Here is a 22,258-nt window from a genome sequence, read left to right on the forward strand (position 1 = left end):
TGGCTATCTCTTGCTCTCTCTCTCTCTCTCTCTCTCTCTCTCTCTCTCTCTCTCTCTCTCTCTCTCTATCAATAGTACATCATCTTCTCACTACAATACTCTCATAAATCCTTCTTAGGTCGTGGATGCACCTCCCAAGAGGTATGTCTAATATGAAGAGTCACCAGAGCCACTATAGTGTCTTTTCACAGCTCACTACTGTCACTGTCACTCAGTCTTCTCTTCAGTCTTCAGCAGCTACTTCTTCCACTTGTTTTAGCTCTTTTGAACTTAGATTCATCCTTTCCAAAGGTTAGAAAACTTTTCCAAATTCACACATACATTCTACAGAACACTTACAGAAGGTCTACAAAATAGTTACAGTACAACACCAGAGCAGCTACAGTACAGTTACAGTACAGAGATAAAGCAGAGACAGAGGCTCTACTGAAGGTCTACAGAGGGTTACAGAAGGACATCAAAACCTCATAACTCATACTAAAACCATTCCATACTATCAAAAACTATTCAATAGGATTCCAAAAGATCTCAATCTTCATCAATCACCAATCCATGCTTCATATAGAAGATAATCAGAACAAAACAGAAGCTATACAGAAGGTACACAGAACCAATCAGAAGCTCAACAGAACATCATAGAGCTTCATATCTCCACTGAGAATCATCACAAACTTCCAAAAAATAATCAATATCATCCAAAACACTCTCAAACACTTCCATTATCAACCATACATCACTCTAAATCCATAAAAAATCAATCATTCAGTCCTCAAAAACAACAAAAATCAGTCAAAAATTCAGTCTTTTTCCACTCTCAACACTATCTATCTATTATAGAAGGTTTGAAACTACTTGACATGATTTTCTTTGATATGTAAAATAAATGTCTACAAGTTCTATCTCATTTAGTTGAGTAGTGCATGCAATCAAAAAAATTCTCTAACCTTGCCTTGATTTATCAAAGCTTTGTGAATAACTATTTTTTCCAATTTGAGCTGCATTGAAGTTTTAAAAGGGAACCAGTTAGTTGCCACTATACTAGCCCCTTTCCCTAGCTTCAAAGTAGATGAATCTATTCCGTGCATTAAGACTATTATTTGGAACAATGACCACGATACTTGAGTCTTTATTGGGAGCAGCTTGACTTTTGGCAAATGTTTCCTCTTCATAATTCTTCAGTTTCTCCTTCATTCCATCTTGACTACTTCTTACAAGAGGAAGCTAGCCATTCATCACAATTGGATTTGAAATGATGGGGAGAAAGAGAGTGATATTGAGCTCTTGCAAGACACAAAACACATAGAGAAAATGCACACAAGATATGAAGCTAAAACCCTCGTCTTTCTACTTCTTGTTCTTCACTATATAAGTCTAATACAAATCAGTAAGAGAGAGTACAACATGCATAATGTACAAGTGATCCATAGTATGAACATGCTAAGTAGAAAGACAACTAGATAGATATCACATAACTTGAGTAGGTGGACTATCTGATGTCCAATTGTAAAGTATTATTAGAATGATATGCCAATGTAGGTACCAACCATGTTAGTGATGTGAATGCAAAAATGGTCACCCAACTGCTACATGAGTGATAGCTTATGTTGAGCTTGACATCTCAACACTCCCCCTGAAGCTTAACTCCATGATCTATACTCCAAGTAAACTTCAAAAATGCCAAAGATTTTCTGCTTGGTGAAAATATTTGCAACTTTCTCCTCTTATATGCTCAATATATGAGATCAATGCCACCTTCCATGATCCACTTTCTAATGAAATGGTAAAAAACCTCATGTGTTTCATATGTGCATGAAAAATTGTGTTCCTAGTCAACTGTATACTACTCATGTTGTCAGAATAAATGACAACTCTCTTGTCTATTTGTATCACCAAATTATCAAGTAGCTTTCTCATCCAAGCTACTTCACATGGTGGCATAGTAGCACCCCTATACTCTACCTCTATACTCTATAATACAATAGTGGGCTGTTTCTTACTACTCTAAGTCACAACCACAAGGAAAATACATACCCAACAACAACTGGTGGACTTTATGTCAAACACACTGCTTGCCCAATCTACATCAGTATAACCAAATTATTGCACCATCGAGTCAGTCTAAAAAAGATACCCTAATATAATGTGGCCTTAAGGTACCACAGGGTACATCTCACTCTGTCGAAATGGGGCTTATGAGACAAAGGGATAGAAGCTTTTAGGTCTTCTCACGGTATGACCATTAATCTTAGAAACTACACAAATTGACTCTCTAAGCCAACTATGTAGTTATAATATCACTTGGTAATAGTAGTGAAGATTAAAGTTTTCCACAATCATATTGTACATTGTGGGATTTTCCAATATCTCACCTATATCAACACTTAGTTCCACATTTTGATCCAATGGCACTAATATTGACTTACAATAATCCACACCATACTTCATCAATATATCCAATATCTACTACCTTTGTGAGAGCCATATCCCCTTAGATGTTCTTACCACCTCAATGGCAAGGAATTACGTTAGCTCTCCTAAAATTTTTGTATCAATTTTCTGCTTGAGAAGACTCTTCAGAAACTCCACCACTTGCACATTTTCACCCCAAAAATCAAATAATTCACACATAAGGTGATCACAAAAATGCCCCTATCACTCTGATGGCCATAAAGTGAGTGATATACATTTCCGATATGAAAATCAATAGAGATAAGATATTGTACATGCCATGCTCTTGGTGCCTGTTTCGACCCATACAAGGCTTTGTATAGTCCACACACATAATCAGAGTGAACCATATTCACATAATCTTGTGGTTGCCCCATGTACACTTTTTCTTGCACTCCACTATACAAGAATGCATTTCTAATATCCATTTGATGCAAAACCCAACCTTTTTCTATAGCCACTACAATGAAAGCTCTTACAATTTTCATCTTTGACACTGGAGCAAATCTCTCCTCATAATAAATCCCATAAGTTTGTGCATAACCTTTAGCAACTAGTCTTGACTTATAACTACTCACACTACCACATGTATTAAGTTTTACTTTGTAAATCCACTTGTCTATAGCTTTCTTTCCACTCAAGCAATGGTACCAAATCCTAATTCTAGTTTACATTGAATGTAACCATTTCTTTATCCATGGCTTTTTCCCAAAGCACATAAAGAATAGCTTCCTCAAAACAAGTGAGCTCAAGGCAAGCAACATTAGCATCATATGTCAACCTATTTACGAGATACCTTACTCTCATTGATCTACGTACTTGCAAAGCACCTTGTGATCCCTTTACATCAATTGTAGTTTGTCTTACACCAGGTACATGAACAATTGGAATACAAACTCCTCATCCATACTCTAATTTGAGCCATTAGACTCACCATCTACATGTGAATAGCTTGCAAAAACATCTGGCACACCAAGTGACTTAACCACCTTTTATTTTGCCTTGTGTGACACATTTTTGCACTTATAGGAGTGTTATTTTCATGGAACTTGTCACTCCATGGTATCTTAATAGACCTATTATAAGAGAACTCTTCTCGCCCAGTCAATGTCTATAACTATGGACCCATATTTTCTACAATCACCTTTTCTTTTGTATCATTTACAACAATTTGTTTTTTCAATAGCATAGCATGTTCTTATCTCATCAAATGCAATATCTTTACTCACATCTAACTTGTGTATAGCTAGATTATAATACATATAATCCTTTTTCTCAAGGGAATAGTCCAAAAATACACACTTTTTAGCTTTCAAGTCCAACTTCTTTCTTAGCTCATCAAGAAAATGTACATATGTAATGCATCCAAATAGCTTAACATATGAAAAATCCAATTTCTTGCCAATAAAATTCTCCTTTGATGTCACCTCATGCACTGTAGTAGTGGGAGTATTGTTCATAGTGTATAGAGCTATAAAGACACCTTTCGCCTAATCATAATGATAATAATGAGCCATGTTCTTTCCAACCATCAAGGCTCTTGCAATTTCTATAATGTGCTTACTTTCCCTTTCAGGAACACCATTTTGTTGTGGAATGTAGTTGCATCATGTAAATTAACTCTGAATTCCATGCAATTTCAGAAAATTACTGTATTAATTGGAGAGATACTCTCCCTATCCATTTGATATTAGGCACTTAATCTACACACTTGTTTGTTTCTCAACCAAATTTTTACAAACTTGAAAGTGAAAAAAAACATCTCACTTTCCTCCTTCATGAAGTACACCCATACCTTCCTTTTATGATCATGAAAAGAGGTACACCCCTATTATAAGAGAAGTCTTCTCACCCACTCAATGTTTTACTAGAAGTTTAACCTTCCTTTTACTTTTCTCACCCACTCAATGGTATCTTAATATACCTTCCTTTTATGATCATGTAAATAACTTCTTGCATGTTTAATTATCATGAGGAAATGCATGCCTTGTATTTTTTCCAAATTGGCATGCTTTACACACTTTTAGCATATTAGTCACTTTAAAGTCAGACAAACCCATCACAATTTCATGTGATTGTATGTTTTTCAATTGTTGCACATTTATATGGCCAACATGTTTATGTGAAATGTCAATATGAGCCACATCTTTTGCACCTTGTGTAAACATAGTAGCCTTTAGCTCAAATAAATTTACATCCAAGGTAAACATCCTTTCCATATGCTTGCCCTTTGCAACACGTTTACATCCATTCTTGAAATCTTCTATAAAGCAGTCATTTTGATTGAGCTTTACTTGCAATCCCTACTTAATAATTTTCCCAACAAAAACTAAGTTCTTTGTAATGTTAGTAGGGGCATGTACACATCAACCAAATGCTTAACCTTTTCGTATTGCATTGACAATGAGATACTCCCAACATGAGGATTAGAATGCATTGTATTGTCATCAGTTTCCATAAAACTATTTACTTTAAGATTTTTTATTTCTCTGAACCATTATCCATGAGATATCATATAGTTAGAGGCACCTAAATCCACACTCGGGGGGGTCCACCTATAAGTAATAATCTATATAGCATGCATTCAAAGGATATTAAGAAATACCCTTTGCCTTAAAATTGTTGGGGGTAAAGGCGCCTCTGCCTACCCGCCCGTGTATTACTACACTGACAGTCACTGCCACTGCACACTGCAGGTGGTGGGTGCCCATCACCGTCACTTTATTCTTTATTCTTTTAGTGACAGTTTGAATAAAGGAAAGCTCGGTCACACATTGTGACTGTTGGAGTTCCCATTTCTAGTCTCTCCCTTTCTTGCTCTTGCTCTCTCTTCATAGCTCTCGAGTCCAACCTTCGATCCGTCGCTCCCTTTCAACTGGTATCAGAGCTTTGCTTTCTGAATCTTGAGCTTGGTTTGTGGCATTCTCAACATCCCATCGACTCCCTACTTGCATTGGGTCTCCTTCCCGACAGCCATATTCGACTCCTTCAAGCTCCTGTCACTCCTCGGCTTTCCGAGCACCTTCCCAGCAGCCATATCCAACTCCTTTGAGCTTTCGTCACTCCTCGGCTTCCTGAGCACCTTCCCAGCATTGTTGGGTACCTTTAGGGCATTACATCAGAGGTATTTGATCATTTTCTTTAGAGTTTTACTTCAATTCTTAGGTCTCATAGGCTATAAACAAGTTGTAGGCAGCCATAGCTCATATCTCTTAGAGCTTCCTTTACTTGGATCTTGCTTCCAGCCTATCAAGGCTTGCTGAGGCTTGGTGTAGGCCTTCTTTGGCTCTCATTTGTGCCCCCTTTGGACCCCATTGTTGACACGTGGGACAGCAGACTCCCCAGCCAGCTCACGTTTTTTTTGCGCCTGTTTCAAAATCTGGCCCAAAAAATCACTCTTTTTGTCATATCTCGAGCATTCGGAACCCGATTCAGGCAAGGTAAGAGTCTAAGTTGGGGTTTTGGCACGCTCCAAAAATGATGGTGATGTTGGATTTGCCAAATTCTAATGACAGAATCTTTTGCAACAGATTTTAGGTTTGAGACAACATGTATTTGTATGCCTATGCATGTTTGGGCATGACTACATAACCGGTTTGATGCCTATTGCATTCCGATTGATTGGGGGATTGAAGCTACATGTAATACTATGATTTTGGCCTAATTTTGGGGCTAGAAATGCACAATTTATAACAATAAATGCATGGTGAATACTCTTGGGCTTTCATGCTTTGACATATGCCTATTGGTTTTGGATGTATGTCTTGGGTTATGCTATGATGTATTGATCATCGAGGGACGACTTTGAGCTTGACATTGAATCCGGATGCTTTTGGAAGCTTGAGCTTATTTTAGCCTGCACTTATTGACATTGGTATATGCTTTGACAGTGATGCTTCTTGGGTTTATGCATACCTGTTGCCTATGGCTTGATGCTCATGTCACGGTTGATTACCCTATGCATACGTTGAGCTTGAGTGCTCATTGAATCTTCACCTTGGATGAATTTTAGATTATCTAGAGTAGTCTTGGATGTTACTTGGCTTGTCAGAGTTTGGATTGGGATGTATTTGATGTCTTACATGCTGACGGATGCTACATACGGATGCTCTACCGCCTATATGTTCGGGATGTACTATTGATGTATTGTCTTGGACTTATGTCATTGGCACTGTATCTTGCCTTGGATTGCGCTCTTGAGCTCATACATATGAATTTTGTGCCAGTGGGAGCATTCTTGAAAGCTTATCAGACATTGAGCAAGTGGTACTTTTATGCATTGAGCTGTTACATGCCATTGAGCAGTTTTACAGACACTTGAGACTTTGGGACTTCTTACCTTTTGGGATGATACATCATATGTCTTGGTTCACTGTATGCTTATGAGCTAAGTCTCAATTTTGGATCCGTAACTTTGTGAACTGATACCTACTTATGTCAAGTTTTGGTAGTGGCAGGAACACTTTGCCCCATTGACTGGGGGTGTGCCTACTCACTGGCAGATGTTTGTATGACATACTTGGGTGTTGGATTCATGCTTATTGACCGTCATATGCTTATGCTATGCGTGCATGATGCCGGCTTTGGTCTTGGCAATATCTGATTGCCTTGGGATCAAATTTTGGCACTGTTAGCTCTCTTTTACTAAAATCTGAAATTTATTACAACAAGCATATATGTATGGACTGACATGGATATTTCATGCTGACACTCTGAAATGATGTACTTTCACTAGTACTTGGTGGGCAGCAGCTTTGGTTCCACTTTCCTAGCCATTTTCCCTCGATTTTGGTGATTTTTTTATCATTTTCTGCAGTAAACAACAAGCAGTTTTGAACTGTCTACAGTCTTCTAGCCTGCATTATGGCAAGTTCTTCCATGCTATTTTCAACATCACTAAGCTTGATGGTATGAATTACTCTTATTAGAAGAGCCATATTTGGCAGGTGTTGGTGCAAAAATCGCAGATCAAACCTTTGAGATTAAGTGGGCATCTGCCTGCAACTATGCCAAATAAGGAATGGCTTTGTAACATGTCCACCTGTTATCTTCAGGACACGTCTTAACAGTCCATCAAAAAGGATACCTAGAAAGCTCCACCGGCACTCCCATGGAATGTTACGGGGTTTGCGATCTAGGACTTTCCGTGTCTGCCACATAGTGAAAGTATTTCAGCCGTTCCCACTTAGGACCGACCTGAATTAGGATTTTCCCTATTGGTCATTACCTAACACATTTAGTTGGACATGTATCAATCAGCTTCCTTAATTAACCCGTTAGGCATTGGTTCCTTCATGTAATCATAGCACTTGATATAGAAAAGCAATGTCAAACAAGTTCCTTTTTAACAGGTTATCATATTTATCTTTGAAATACATAAAGTCCAGCCCGTAGGCTTATCCACAATCCGCCCGAAGGCTATCCAGCAATCCTCAGAGATAACTTAATCCAAGTTTTCGCCCGTAGACTAGTATGCGGGCCTCTAGATCCAATCCCGAGTCATGTTAGCCTCTTGTGCAGGTCTCGAAAGGCGAGGGATTTATGGCCAGAGCCCCCCTGGCACCCAAGTGTCCTCCTACTCCAAGTAGCACTTAACGGAGAGACCTCTCGCAACGGGTTTGGTCCACCTTCTCGGTGCAGTTAACAACCCCCTTGGTTGGGGTCACACAGGCAGTTGGGGGTAACTGAAGCTGCCTCTCCCTTCACGCCTTCAACGTGAAGCATTAGATATCCATTTATTCTTTAATTCATTGATCAAACAAAGCAAAATAGTGCTCTTAAATCTGTAACAAGCACAATCATTTCCATTGGTCGTTATTATTGGCCAACTGCTAAGGAGTGAATCCTTCTTTCCGAATGCATACAGCACTCGAATCCAGGATCAATTGCGATTTGGCAAGATCCCCTATATCCTGGGTTAGGGCGTATCCTATTAACCCGACTTGATCAATACCTTAAGTTCATATGTTATTCCAATTTATTGGCTTGTCCTTTGCTTCCAAGCAATTATCTTTACTTAAGAAAGATATTATATTAGGACGATTGTTCATCCTCTTGCAAGATAACTTTCGTAAGAATCTGTCAACCTCATTCCGAGGAATTGGCCATTTCCTTGTGATCCAATCACAAGATTCTGCGACTCTACTACTTGTTGCACAAGTGTCGCATCAAGCTATGGGACTATTTACCCTTCGAATGGAGTCACGAAAAAATCTGTTCCTGATTACATTAGACTGACATTGTCAGTCCTAGGGCTCTAAGTTTCATCTTTTTAGCAAAAGATTCTTAGGGACAAACCCTAGATCACTTCTCAATTATGTTCCAATGTCCCTACATTCTTTGAATGTGGGCAAGACTTTAGGGTATAGGAATTCTAGCCTTGGCAATATGAGCGACTAGGTCACGTGTTAAATACTAGTTAGTTATGTGGAATTTAATTAACTCTTCCTAAACGAGTCCCTTCGTGGTTTTTAGGTGTTTTAGGTTTAAGCCAACTTGTTTAATTCTTGATGATAATTACGCTATCATTTCCATAAACACATGACTCATTGTCTATGCATAAGTTGATTTTCAACCCTAACTTTTTGGTTTAAGATCAAGCATAGGTTAGGTTATAGCCTAATTCTAATTAATCACCCTATAACTTGTGAACAAGATTCATGCTAAAACATGCAGCCTTTTACTAATAATTATGCAGTTGAAAAACGATAATTGACTAGAGTTATGCAACGTAAGAATCATTTCATGCCTTGCAATTTCCTATGGGTTATTAGCACTTTCCATAATGACTCATTTGCAAAGAAGATATGTCCTAATAATGCCACATGCAAATTATACTCCCATGCCTAAACGGACTGCACTATCTTAATTCTGTTTTGTAAATATGGACATTAATCTAAGTTCAATTCATTGAAATGCACAAAAACTACTTGCTAGAAATGCATATCAATCTTCTGCTCACTTTATTTGTTCATTTTATTAAGAATACTAATGGTCGAACTCTTTCGTCGTCATGAGATAATTCTTTCAAAATTAACCAAAGTATTTAAGATGAAAAATGCATCCTATCTCCTAAAATCATCCACGCACGTAAAATTATAACAACGTAAAATAAAAATTAGGAAGGAAAATCTGGACTTGGGGTGATATGTCCACATGGATGTTAGGAGACGATTCTCCTGCGGCGGCACCTGGTGCTTTCTTTGGAGCCATTTCGAATTCAACCTTTTCGCCTTGGGCGCAGAGCTAAGAAAGGCCTAAAAAGGGGCTAAGAAGGAATTTTTCATGGGGGGGAAAGGGGCCTAAGGATCACATGAAGGGGGGCTTAGGAAGCCCACCCTCGGAAGCTTCCAAAAAGCTTCTCGATATTACAGAGCCCACGTGGAAGGAGAAAGGGGGCGATTTCATGGTGGCAGTTGGCGGGGAAAAACAAAGGTCTAAAAAGTGGCTAAGAATGAATTTTTCATGGGGGGAAAGGGGCCTAAGGATCACATGAAGGGGGGCTTAGGAAGCCCACCCTCGGAAGCTTCCAAAAAGCTTCTCAATATTACAGAGCCCACGTGGAAGGAGAAAGGGGGCGATTTCGTGGTGGCAGTTGGTGGATGGATGGTGGCAGGACGAACTGTAGCTGACTTTGTCAGTCCCTCCTCTCTCTCCCGGCGTAGCATAGCGGCTCTTCCTCCCACTCTCGACATCAGGACAATGTCCTCTCTCTCTCTCTCTCACGGCGGTGCCCACCTCCTCAGGCTTTTATGGTAGCATCCACCTCAGGATTTTGTGGCTGCCTCCTCCCCCTTGGCTATGCCTCATAGCCTTTATATAGGTGAGGGGAGGGGGATCCTCCCTCCCCTGCATGGCATCTCGCATGCCTCTTTCCCCTTGCAAGCTCCATCGAGGAGCTTGATCACACCTTCTATTCCCCTCCCTCTCCAGCACGACAGTCGGCTGGGGGGATAAGGGGAATAATTAAAAAAAAATTCATTTATCCAATTCAATTATCCTTTATAGAGGCGGTTCACGTGTGCTTGTGGAAGTTTGGAATGTTACATTCTCTCCCCCTTGGAGGATTCGAGATGTCCTCATCTCGAGATAAACTAGGGATATTGGTGGTTGAGAGTGCTTTCATCTATCCAAGTGGCATCCTCTTCGGGATAATCTTTCCACTGGATGAGGCATTCTCTCAAGGTTCAGGATCTCAGTTGTCTCTCCCTAACATCTAAGATCCTGTCAGGCCTTAGTTCAAGGACTCCTTGACTATGCATTACAACTTGTTGATCATCAAGTACATGGTTAGGATTAGGTACATACTTCTTCAATAGGCTGATATGGAATACATTATGAACTTTTAGGTTCTCAGGGAGTTGCAATCTATAAGCATTAGGTCTTAGGCACTTGAGGATCTTGTATGGTCCACAATACCTTGGACTTAGCTTCTTGCAATCTCCTAAGGATAGGGAACTCTTCTTAGGGCATACGCGAATGAAGACCATGTCTCCTTCTTCGAAGGCTCTATCTTGACGCTTCAAATCCGCGTAAGCCTTCTGTCTATCCTTGGTAGCTTGGATGTCCTATCTTATTGACTTTATTTGGTCATCCATCTCTTCCAACATCTGCCTTGAAGCTTCAACCCTCAAGGTTGGATCTGAGAAGTTTAGGGGACTTCGACAGTCATGACCATACAATGCTTGAAAAGGGGTCATCTGAATGCTTTGTTGGTAAGAAGCATTGTAGGCAAATTCAACCAAAGGCAAGTATTGAATTTACCTTTTTGGCTCACGACAGCAGTATGCCCTAAGCATATCCTTGATGATTTGATTGACTCGCTCTGTTTGGCCATCCGTTTGGGGATGGTAAGCTGTGCTAAAACAAAGTTGAGTCCCAATGGCTTCAAAGATAGCTCTCCAAAAGTGTGATGTGAAGAGAGAATCACAATCACTAATGATTCTTCTAGGTAGCCCATGTATCTTGAATATCTCCTTGATAAACAATCTTGCAATGTCTAAGGCTTTATAGTTTGTCTTTACTGGAATAAGGTATGCAACCTTGGTAAACATATCAACCACAACCATGATGGAGTTGTATCCTCCCTGAACTTGGGGTAGGCCAACAACAAAGTCCATACTAATGAATTCCCATTTTATTTGCGGAATGTCAAGTGGTTGTAACTTCACTAGCATCTTAACATGTTCAGCTTTGATACATTTACAAGACAAACACTCGGTGACATATTTGAGAACATCACCTTTAAGCCTCTCCCAATGGTAGCTCTTCCTAACTGCATTGAGAGTCTTGGCATAGCCAGGATGTCCTGAGAAAGGGGAATCATGAGCTTCCCACAATATCTTCTGCTTAAGTGACTGGCTTTCCGGTATACACAGCCTCGTTCTATAGTAGACAAGTCCACTATTGATAGAGAATTCATGATACCTAGCATGCAGCTTTTGATCCTGATCCTTGATAGAGATCTCCCTTAGCATCTTTTGATAGGCAGAATCATGGCATGCTTCCTCTCTAGATAACTCAAGTATTGGATTGTTTGGCATAGATACCTTTGTGGCTAGAGATCTAACTGTTGATGGATTTTGCAAGATTAGAGAATTAAGGAATGCCTTGCGACTAAGTGCATCAGCAACTACATTCTCTTTTCCTGGTCGGTACTTGATTTCAAAGTCATACTCTTCCAGCACTTCAATCCATTGACGTTGCCTCATGTTGAGCTCATTCTGGGTAAAGATCCATTTGAGACTCTTATGATCAGTCACTAGAGTAAACTTGTTACCCAACATGTAGTGTCTCCAAAGCTTTAGAGCATGGATGACAGCTAACAATTTCAGATCATGGGTAGCATAATTCTTCTCATGACTCTTCAGCTTCCTTGAAGAGTATGCTGTAGGATGACCTTCTTGCATGAGCACACAACCTAAGGCAAGTGTGCTAGCATCAGTTACTACCTTGAACTCCTTATTGAGGTCAAGAAGTTTTAGGATAGGTGCTGATACCAAACTTTGCTTCAATCTATCGAAGCTAGTTTGTTCGGGAGTTGACCATGCAATGGATGTTTGCTTCTTCAGTAAGTCCATCAGAGGTGCTGCAATTAAAGCATAGTCTTTGATGAAGACCCTATACCATCCTGTCAATCCAAGAAAGCTGCGTATTTCTTTAATGACAATTCTTGGTATTGGCCATTCAAGCACATCCTTGACCTTGGCTGGGTCCACTGAGATTCCTTTTGCTGAAACGATGAATCCCAGATATTCAATCTGACGTTTGAAGAATGCACACTTCTTCATCTTAACATATAGCTTATGTGACCTCATTGTCTCAAGGACAATCCGAAGTTGGGGTTCATGATCTTCTTCCTGTTTAGAATAGACTAGAGTGTTGTCAAAGAAGACGAGCACAAAATTATCAAGATATGGCCTACAGATATCTTGCATTAACCTGTTGAAGGTGGCAGGCGCATTCTAAGCCCAAATGACATAACTAGGAACTCAAAGTGCCCATATCTTGTATTGAAGGTCATCATGGGGATATCTTCTTCCTTGATCCTTATCTGATAGTAACCCGACCTGAGATCAATCTTGGGGAAGATCTTTGCACCCTGAAGACGATCAAGAAGCTCATCTATTCTAGGAATAGGGTACTTGTTCTTGACAGTTGATTGATTCAACCCTCTGTAATCAATACATAGTCGAAGTGTTCCATGTTTCTTTTTCTAGAATAGTACTAGAGCTCCCCATGGTGAACTGCTAGGACGGATGTAGCCCTGATCAAGTAGTTGCTTGAGTCGTTCCTTCAGCTCAATTGCTTCCGGTATAGACATCCTATAAGGTCTCTTTGCAATTGGCATAGCTCCAGGTACTAACTTGATCTCATGATCCACTTCTCTTTGAGGTGGGAGTTCTGTCAATTCTTCAGGAAATACGTCCGCATATTCCTTTAGCCAAGAAGGTCCTTCACTAGATTCCTGCTTTTGATCTAACTTATAAAGCTTAATCAAGTAGACATGTAATCCCTTTCTGACTCCCTTTATAATTCGAGATGCCTTGGCCAATTGAAATTTGGGATTTCCAGCCTCTCCTTGAGTTATGACTAGTTCCCTTTCTGAGTTTCGAAAGGAAACTTGGCCCTTTCCACAATGAATGTGGGCGTCAATAGGTTTAAGCCAATCCATTCCGAGTAGACACTCATGGATATCTATGCTCATGACTCTGAATTCGACCGAAGTCGTCTTTCCTCCCAGAAAGAATTCCACCTTAGCAGTTTGCCTAGTACAAGTAACCTCACGACCATTTGCTAATTCCACAAGCAAGATAGGTGCTTCTATTGTGGCTTTTCCTAATCTTTTTGCACAAGCTGGTGAGATAAAGGAATGTGTACTGCCACAATCAATCAAGGTCTTGAAACTTTTACCTTGATAGTTCGACGGTGTTTGAATCACTGAGAACTGGCGATTCGGGCCTTTCTTATGAAGAATAGCATGGATTGTCACCCTTTCAAACTCTGCTTCCATGTTCGGATCTTCTTCTTCTTCGCACATTTGCCTATTGGAAATGCAGGCGGTTCTTCCTCTGCCTCGGGTAGCGGCTCCTTGACGGCTCCTTGAAAAGTGCTTGGCGATGTCCTCCTCCAAGCTTGGGACATTGCCTCTTGAAATGACCGGGCTCGTTGCAGTGGAAACAACGGAGGTTTCGACCATTTCTTTGAGTAGGAACAAAGTTGTTGACTTTGTTAGTTCTAGCTTTCTTTCTTTGTCCCTGATTTTGACCTTGAACTCTCTTCATTTGAGGCCTGAATGCTCCTATGTTCCGGTCAATATAAGACCAAGTTTTTTTATCTCTTGGTCTAGCTTGCACCTCTTGAATTATAGGGGCAGCTCGAATGAGGGCGTCCTGAAGATCTGATGGGCGCATCGATTCGAGACGGGTATTCACTGGTGGATTTAAACCAGCACAAAATTTTGACACATGTTGTGTCATGTCCATCTGTGGCGCATACTTAAGAAGTGAGACAAATTTGGAGTAGTATGCGTCAAGAGTGAGTCCCAACTGTTTTACCTCGTAGAACTCATTCATTTTCTGCGTGCGATATGCAGGTGGTAAGTATCTTCCTTGCATGGCTTTCTTCAGCTTCTCCCTGGTAACTAATCCTTCCATGATCCCTTGATCTCTGCACCATTGCTTCCACCAAAGCCTGGCTTCGTCAGTGAGCTTCAGCTTGGCGAGCATAGCCTGATTGGTAGGTGCAGTGCCGGCTACTTCAAAGTAATCCTCCACGGATTCAATCCAAATTTCAGCATCTGCTTGGATGGACCTCCCTCTCCCATCAAATTCGGGTGGCTTAATCTACTTGAGAAGAAATTTCTTCTCCTGGATTACAGCAGTACTTGATGTAGGAGGCGAACTGGGAACGTGTACCTAGGGTTTTGCCTGGACAAATATTTCTTATCGTTATTACTCATTAAATGCTGTGATTCATTTTCGTTTCCATTTCAGCAATCAATCCAAGTAATCTAACCACTTAACTTCTTATCAATTCTCAACGATGGAACAAACATTGATAAAAAGGAGTCTTATTATATTTATATGGGCATAGCCCTTTCGAAATACAACATGTCTTGGAATGATAAGCCAACTTTTTACATTTAGTTTGAAGAGAATAATGTTGTATTACATTTATCTTTAGGAACTGGATAATAGTATGGTTTCAGATCATGGATCCTCGGGAATCGGTAAGTCATTGGAAGATCAGGGTATCCTTTCCTTTGGAACCCATTCTTCTCATGGCACCCCAACACTTTAATCCTGTCGGTGGGGATTACACGGGTCACTTCCTCATACACATATAAGTTCAACTCAACCCTCCGACCTCAAATATGTAAAGTTGAGTTTACGTGAGCTTCCAAAAAAATGAACAGCTTTACGACTTTCAGGTCTTCCAACCACTTGATCCTCTTTAGGTTGGTCTGTAGGTATGCAAACCAGTGGGCAGCTATATAGTAGATTCCTGAGGCACCCATCCATCTTCGTTCCATGTACAAAGGCGATGGATTATAGATTCGCTCTAGGATGTTCATCATCTCAACCCTTTTTTGATAATGCGGGGAATGCATCACAGTCATAAACATGACGTGGAACACTAAGAACCTGTTCCATGCTTCGTAATTCTACAAGACAGCATTGAAAGTAAGGAAATGTTTGGAACAGCAACATTTTCTTTACTTCATCTTATTAAGATTTCATAAAAACAATTCCATTGTTGGTTCGCTCTGATACCAACTATAATGTGTCCACTTGTTATCTTCAGGACACGTCTTAGCAGTCCATCGGAAAGGATGTCTAGAAAGCTCCGCCGGCACTCCTATGGAATGTTATGGGGTTTGCGATCTAGGACTGTCCGCGTCTGCCATGCAACGGAAGTATTCCGGCCGTTCCCACTTAGGACCGACCTAAATTAGGGTTTTTCCTATTGGTCATTACCTAACACATTTAGTTGGACTTGTATCAATTAGCTTCCTTAATTAACCCGTTAGGCATTGGTTCCTTCATATAATTATAGCACTTGACATAGAAAAGCAATGTCAAACAAGTTCCTTTTTAATAGGTTATCATATTTATCTTTGAAATACATAAAGTCTAGCCCGTAGGCTTATCCACAATCCGCCCGAAGGCTATCCAACAATCCTCAAGGATCACTTAATCCAAGTTTTCGCTCGTAGACTAGTATGCAGGCCTCCAAATCCAATCCCGAGTCACGTTAGCCTCTTGTGCAAGGCCCAAAAGGCGAGGGATTTACGGCCAGAGCCCCCCTGGCACCCAAGCGTCCTCCTGCTCCAAGTAGTGCTTAACGGAGAGACCTCTTGCGGTGGGTTCGGTCCACCTTCCCGGTGCGGTTAACAACCCCCTTGGTTGGGGTCAAGCAGGCAGTCGGAGGTAACTGAAGCTGCCTCTCCCTTCAGGCCTTCAACCTCAAGCATTAGATATCCATTTATCCGTTAACTCATTGATCAAACAAAGCAAAACAGTGCTCTTAAATCTGTAACAAGCACAATCATTTCCATTGGTCGTTATTTTTGGCCAACTGTTAAGGAGCGAATCCTTCTTTCCGAATGCATCCAGCATTTGAATTCGGGATCAATTGCGGTTTGGCAAGATCCCCTATATCCTGGGTTAGGGCGTACCCTATTGACCGGACTTGATCAATACCTTAAGTTCATATGTTATTCCAATTTATTGGATTGTCCTTTGCTTCCAAGCAATTATCTTTACTTAAGAAATATATTATATTAGGACGATTGTTCATCCTCTTGCAAGATAACTTTCGTAAGAATCTATCAACCTCATTCCGAGGAATTGGCCATTTCCTTGTGATCCAATCACAAGATCGTGCGACTCTACTACTTGTTGCACAAGTGTCGCATCAAGCTATGGGACTATTTACCCTTCGAATGGAGTCACAAAAAAATCTATTCCTGGTTACATTAGGCTGACATTGTCAGTCCTAGGGCTCTAAGTTTCATCTTTTTAGCGAAAGATTCTTAGGGACAAACCCTAGACCACTTCTCAATTATGTTTCAATGTCCCTACATTCTATGAATGTGGGCAAGTCTTTAGGGTATAGGAGTTCCAGCCTTGGCAATATGAGCGACTAGGTCACGTGTTAAATCCTAGTTAGTTATGCGGAATTGAATTAACTCTTCCTAAATGATTCCCTTCGTAGTTTTTAGGTGTTTTAGGTTTAAGCCAACTTGTTTAATTCTTGAAGATAATTACGCTATCATTTCCATAAACACATGACTCATTGTCTATGCGTAAGTTGATTTTCAACCCTAACTTTTTGGTTTAAGATCAAGCATAGGTTAGGATATAGCCTAATTCCAATTAATCACCCTATAACTTGTGAACAAGATTCATGCTAAAACATGCAGCCTTTTACTAATAATTATGCAGTTGAAAAACGATAATTGACTAGAGTTATGCAATGTAAGAATCATTTCATGCCTTGCAATTTCCTATGGGTTATTAGCACTTTCCATAATGACTCATTTGTGAAGAAGATATGTCCTAATAATGCAACATGCAAATTATACTCCCATGCCTAAACGGAGTGCACTATCTTAATTCCATTTTGTAAACATGGATATTAATCTAAGTTCAATTCATTGAAATGCACAAAAACTACTTGCTAGAAATGCATATCAATCTTCTGCTCACTTTATTTGTTCGTTTTATTAAAAATACTAATGGTTGAACTCTTTCGTCGTGAGCTAATTCTTTCAAAATTAACCAAAGTATTTAAGATGAAAAATGCATCCTATCTCCTAAAATCATCCACACACTTAAAATTATAACAACGTAAAATAAAAATTAGGAAGTAAAACCTAGACTTGGGATGAGATGTCCACATGGATGTTAGGAGACAATCCTCCTGCGGCGGCGCCTGGTGCTTTCTTAGGAGCCATTTTGAATTCAGCCTTTTTGCCTTAGGCGTAGAGCTACGATCTTGTCCATCTCCTTCGTACGCAAACACCGGGAAGGGATTTATGTGGAATTCACGTGAAATTGGGTGCAGGAATCCCTAGGGCAAGGGGGGTATAAGAACGATGATAGGGCTTTTAGGAGAAAGGATTTAAGGGCTTTCGATATAGGGTATTGTGTGTGTGGGGGAAAGGGGCTAAAAGAGCCCTTAGGAGGGGATCTCGCTTGTGGGGGAAAAAAGGCTTAAAAGAGGCACATGAAGACCCTTCAAGTCAAATTTGGGGAGAAAAGGTCTTTACCATGCCCACATGAACAAGGGCCTACAAGGGTAATTTATGGAGGAGGAAAGGTGTAACATAAAGGCTTATGAAGGCCCTTCAAGTCAAATGTCGAGGGGGGGGGGAGAAGGGGCTTATAGAGGGGTCTTTCGTTTTTGTGTGGGGGGAAAATAAAGGTCTAAAAAGGGGCTAAGAAGGAGTTTTTCATGGGGGGAAAGGGGCCTAAGGATCACATGAAGGGGGGCTTAGGAAGCCCACCCTTGGAAGCTTCCAAAAAGCTTCTGGATATTATAGAGCCCACATGGAAGGAGAAAGGGGGCGATTTCGTGGCGGCAATTGGCGGATGGATGGTGGCAGGGCAGACTGCAACCGACTTCTTCAGTCCCTCCTCTCTCTCCCGGCGTAGCGTAGTGGCTCTTCCTCCCACTCTCGATAGCAGCACTGTGTCCTCTCTCTCTCTCACGGCGGTGCCCGCCTCCTCAGGCTTTTATGGCAGCGTCCACCTCAGGCTTTTATGGCTGCCTCCTCCCCCTTGGCTATGCCCCATAGCCTTTATATAGGTTAGGGGAGGGGGATCCTCCCTCCCCTACATGGCATCTCGCATGCCTCTTTCCCCCTGCAAGTTCCATCGAGGAGCTTGATCACACCTTCTATTCCTCTCCCCCTCCAACACGACAGTCGGCTGGGGGGATAAGGGGAATAATAAAAAAATTTGTCATTTATCCAATTCAATTATCCTTTATAGAGGTGGTTCACGCTTGCTTGTGGAAGTTTGGAATGTTACAGGCTTGAGCTTGATGAGTTATGCAAGTCCACCATTGTATTGTCTCTCACAGAACAGGTTCACTACAATATATTTGAGGAAGAACAGAGTGCATGGCAGTTGTGGGATAAAATCAAGAATCTCTATGACAAGAAAAGTTCAGCGAGTCAAATGTATTGGCTGAAGCAGCTTATGGATCTGCGCATGAAGGAGAATGTGACTATATCTGCTCACTTGAGCCAGTTCCATGCTATACTCAAGAACTTGACTTCGCAGGACATCACTTTTGCAGAGGATGTCACTCCTTTTTTCTTGCTTGGTACTCTTAATGAGTCATGGGATGTATTCCACACTGCATTATGTGCCTCTACTGCTACCTTGAAATTATCTGATGTTGAGAGTGCTCTTCTGCAAGAAGAGGTTAACCGTAAGAATTTGGATGTCTCTCGTGTGTCGCATTCTATGACAATTAGAGGCAGGAATGATGGATATGGAAAGCATGGCAGTGGCAATGGCTGTGGACGGGATTCTCAAAAATCTCAGTCCAAGTCTCATGGAAGGTCACTAGCAAATCCCGTGGTAGGAATATAGATGTTACTTGTCACCATTGTGGGAAAAAGGGCCATATTAGGCCACAATGCCATGAATTGTGCAATGAAAGGCGCAAAGATAAGGAAAAAGACAAAGTGCAAGATAAGTCTTCTAATCGTAGCATAGTGCTTGCAAAGTCCAGTGTTAAAATTGAAGAGATCAATGTTATGCAAACAGAGGATGTTGATGATTATATCCTTGCAGCTTCTTCTAGTGCTTTGCAGATGACAGAGATACACTCTATGTATGCATAGTGAGGTGCATCCTTTCATGTGATACCTTGCCGAGAGTGGTTTCATTCATACCATACTGTTTCAGGTACTGTGCGCTTGGGTGATGACAGCTCTCTTGATATTGTGGGCATTGGTGATGTTAGGCTGTAGTTTCCTTTTGGCAGTAGTTTTGTTATGTAGGATGTACGTCATGTACCTACTTTGACACGCAGTCTCATGTTAGTTGGACAGCTTGATGATGCAGGTTATCATGTATCTTTTGGAGACTCTGCATGGAAGATCACTCGTGGCAGGCTGGCAATCTCTACCCCTTGATTGTATCAACTTCTTCCCTTGATCATGTTTTGTCTGTGGGTTCTATCCCACATGTATCTCTTTGGAATGCCCGTTTGGGCCATATGTCTTTGAAGGGAATGAAAATGCTTTCTAGTTTGCAGTACTTACTGCCCCTTGATTATGCATGTTTTGATTCATGTGAGCATTGTCTTTATGGCTGGCAGACTAGATCTACGCATAAGAAGTCTAGTAGGACATGCATGAGTGAGCCCTTGGCACATTCAGATGTCTGTGGGCCCATGCCTTGTCAGTCTATGGGTGGTGCAAAGTATTTTGTTATGTTCATAGATGATTTTTCATGGAAAGTTTGGGCTTATCCCATTAAGCTGAAATCTGATGTCTTGGCTGTGTTTCAGAGATGGCTTGCATTGGTTGAGAACCAGTCTAGGTATAGGCTAAAATGCCTAAGGACAGATAATGGGGGTTAGTATGTCTCACGTTCTTTTGAGCAGTTATGTGATGAGAGGGGTATTAAGCATCAGTTGACCGCCACCTACACCCCCCGCCAGAATGGTTTGGCTGACCGGATGAATAGAACCATCCAGGAGTGTGTATGCAGTATGCTTAGCCATGCAGGCCTACCACTGAGCTTTTGGGCTGAGGAAATTAGTACAGTTGTGCATGTCATAAACAGATCGCCCTCTAGTGGTTTGGATTTCTAGGCTGTAGAGGAGGTATGGATTGGAAAACCTCCCACTTATGCGTATCTTCGTGTCTTTGGATGTGAGGCATTTTTCCATGTGCCCAGGGACAAGAGAAGTAAGTTGGATCCCAAGAGTGTCAAATGCATTTTCCTTGGTTATGGGGATGTAGGCGAGATGGGTTATCATCTCTGGGATCCGCAGGCATGGAAAGTCATCCGTAGTCATAATGTAGTCTTCCATGAAGACAAGATGCATAGGCAGCCTGAGAGAGTTGTTGAGATCCGCAGGGTCATATTTCAGGAGGAGCTGAGAGCTATCGCACAGCCAGTTGGACAGCCTACAACTGTAGTAGATGCTCATGGTCAGGGAATTGGACAGGCAGCTGGGCAGGCAGTAGAGCATGCTGTGAGACGGTCTACTAGAGATAGACGTCCACTAGATAGATTTCAGCCCTCGATGCATTATGTCTTGGTTACAGATACAGGAGAGCCTTTCACTTATGATGAGGCTATGCGCAGGGGTGACTGTTACTCTTGGGAGAGGGCTATGCAGTCTGAGATAGACTCCCTACATACAAATGACACTTGGGATTTGGTTTCCTTGCCTACAAGCAAAAAGGCTTTGCCATGCAAGTGGGTGTATAAGCTAAAAAGTGCCCCTGGACACCCCAAGCCAGCATACAAGGCTAGATTGGTAGCAAAGGGTTTTAAGCAGGAGCATGGTGTGGACTTTGATGAGGTCTTTTCTCCTGTGGTTAAGATGACTACCCTGTGCTTAGTCTTGGCTTTGGTTGCTCAGCTTGACTTGGATTTATACCAGATGGATGTCAAGATGGCTTTCTTACATGGGGACTTGCATGATGAGATTTATATGGAGCAGCCTAAGGGCTTTGCAGAACCTGGCAGGGAGCACCTAGTGTGCAAATTGAAGAAAAGTCTTTATGGCTTGAAACATAGATCCAGGGAGTGGTATCATAAGTTTGATGCCTTTATGCGGTCTCACAGGGCTACAGCCAAAGTGCTATGGATCCGTTTCTTTACACGAAGAAAGCTCATGATGGTTCTTTATTGATTTTGGTACTCTATGTGGATGATATGTTGATAGCAGGGAAATCTCATGATGAGCTAGATGCTCTTAAGGCTCAACTCAAGAAGAGATTTGAGATGAAAGATCTGGGACAAGCCGCTCACATACTTGGTATGCGCATTACACACGACATGCATCAGAGACTCCTCTACTTGTCACAGAGGGAGTACATTCATAAAGTCCTTGAGCACTTCCGCATGCAGGACATAAAGCCTATTGGCTGTCCATTGCCTTCTTATGTGAAGGTATCATAGGCTGATTGTCAACAGACAGAAGAGCAGAAGGCCAAGATGGCCAAGATTCCCTATGCATCCGCAGTGGGCAGTCTTATGTGTGCCATGATAGCCACTCATCCAGATATTGCCTTTGTAGTTGGTGTTGTGGCACGCTATATGGCTACACC

This window comes from Lygodium microphyllum, chromosome 18 (assembly GCF_053477565.2).
Source record: "Lygodium microphyllum isolate KBCC chromosome 18, Lygodium_microphyllum_v1.1.10, whole genome shotgun sequence".
Taxonomy (NCBI): Eukaryota; Viridiplantae; Streptophyta; class Polypodiopsida; order Schizaeales; family Lygodiaceae; genus Lygodium; species Lygodium microphyllum.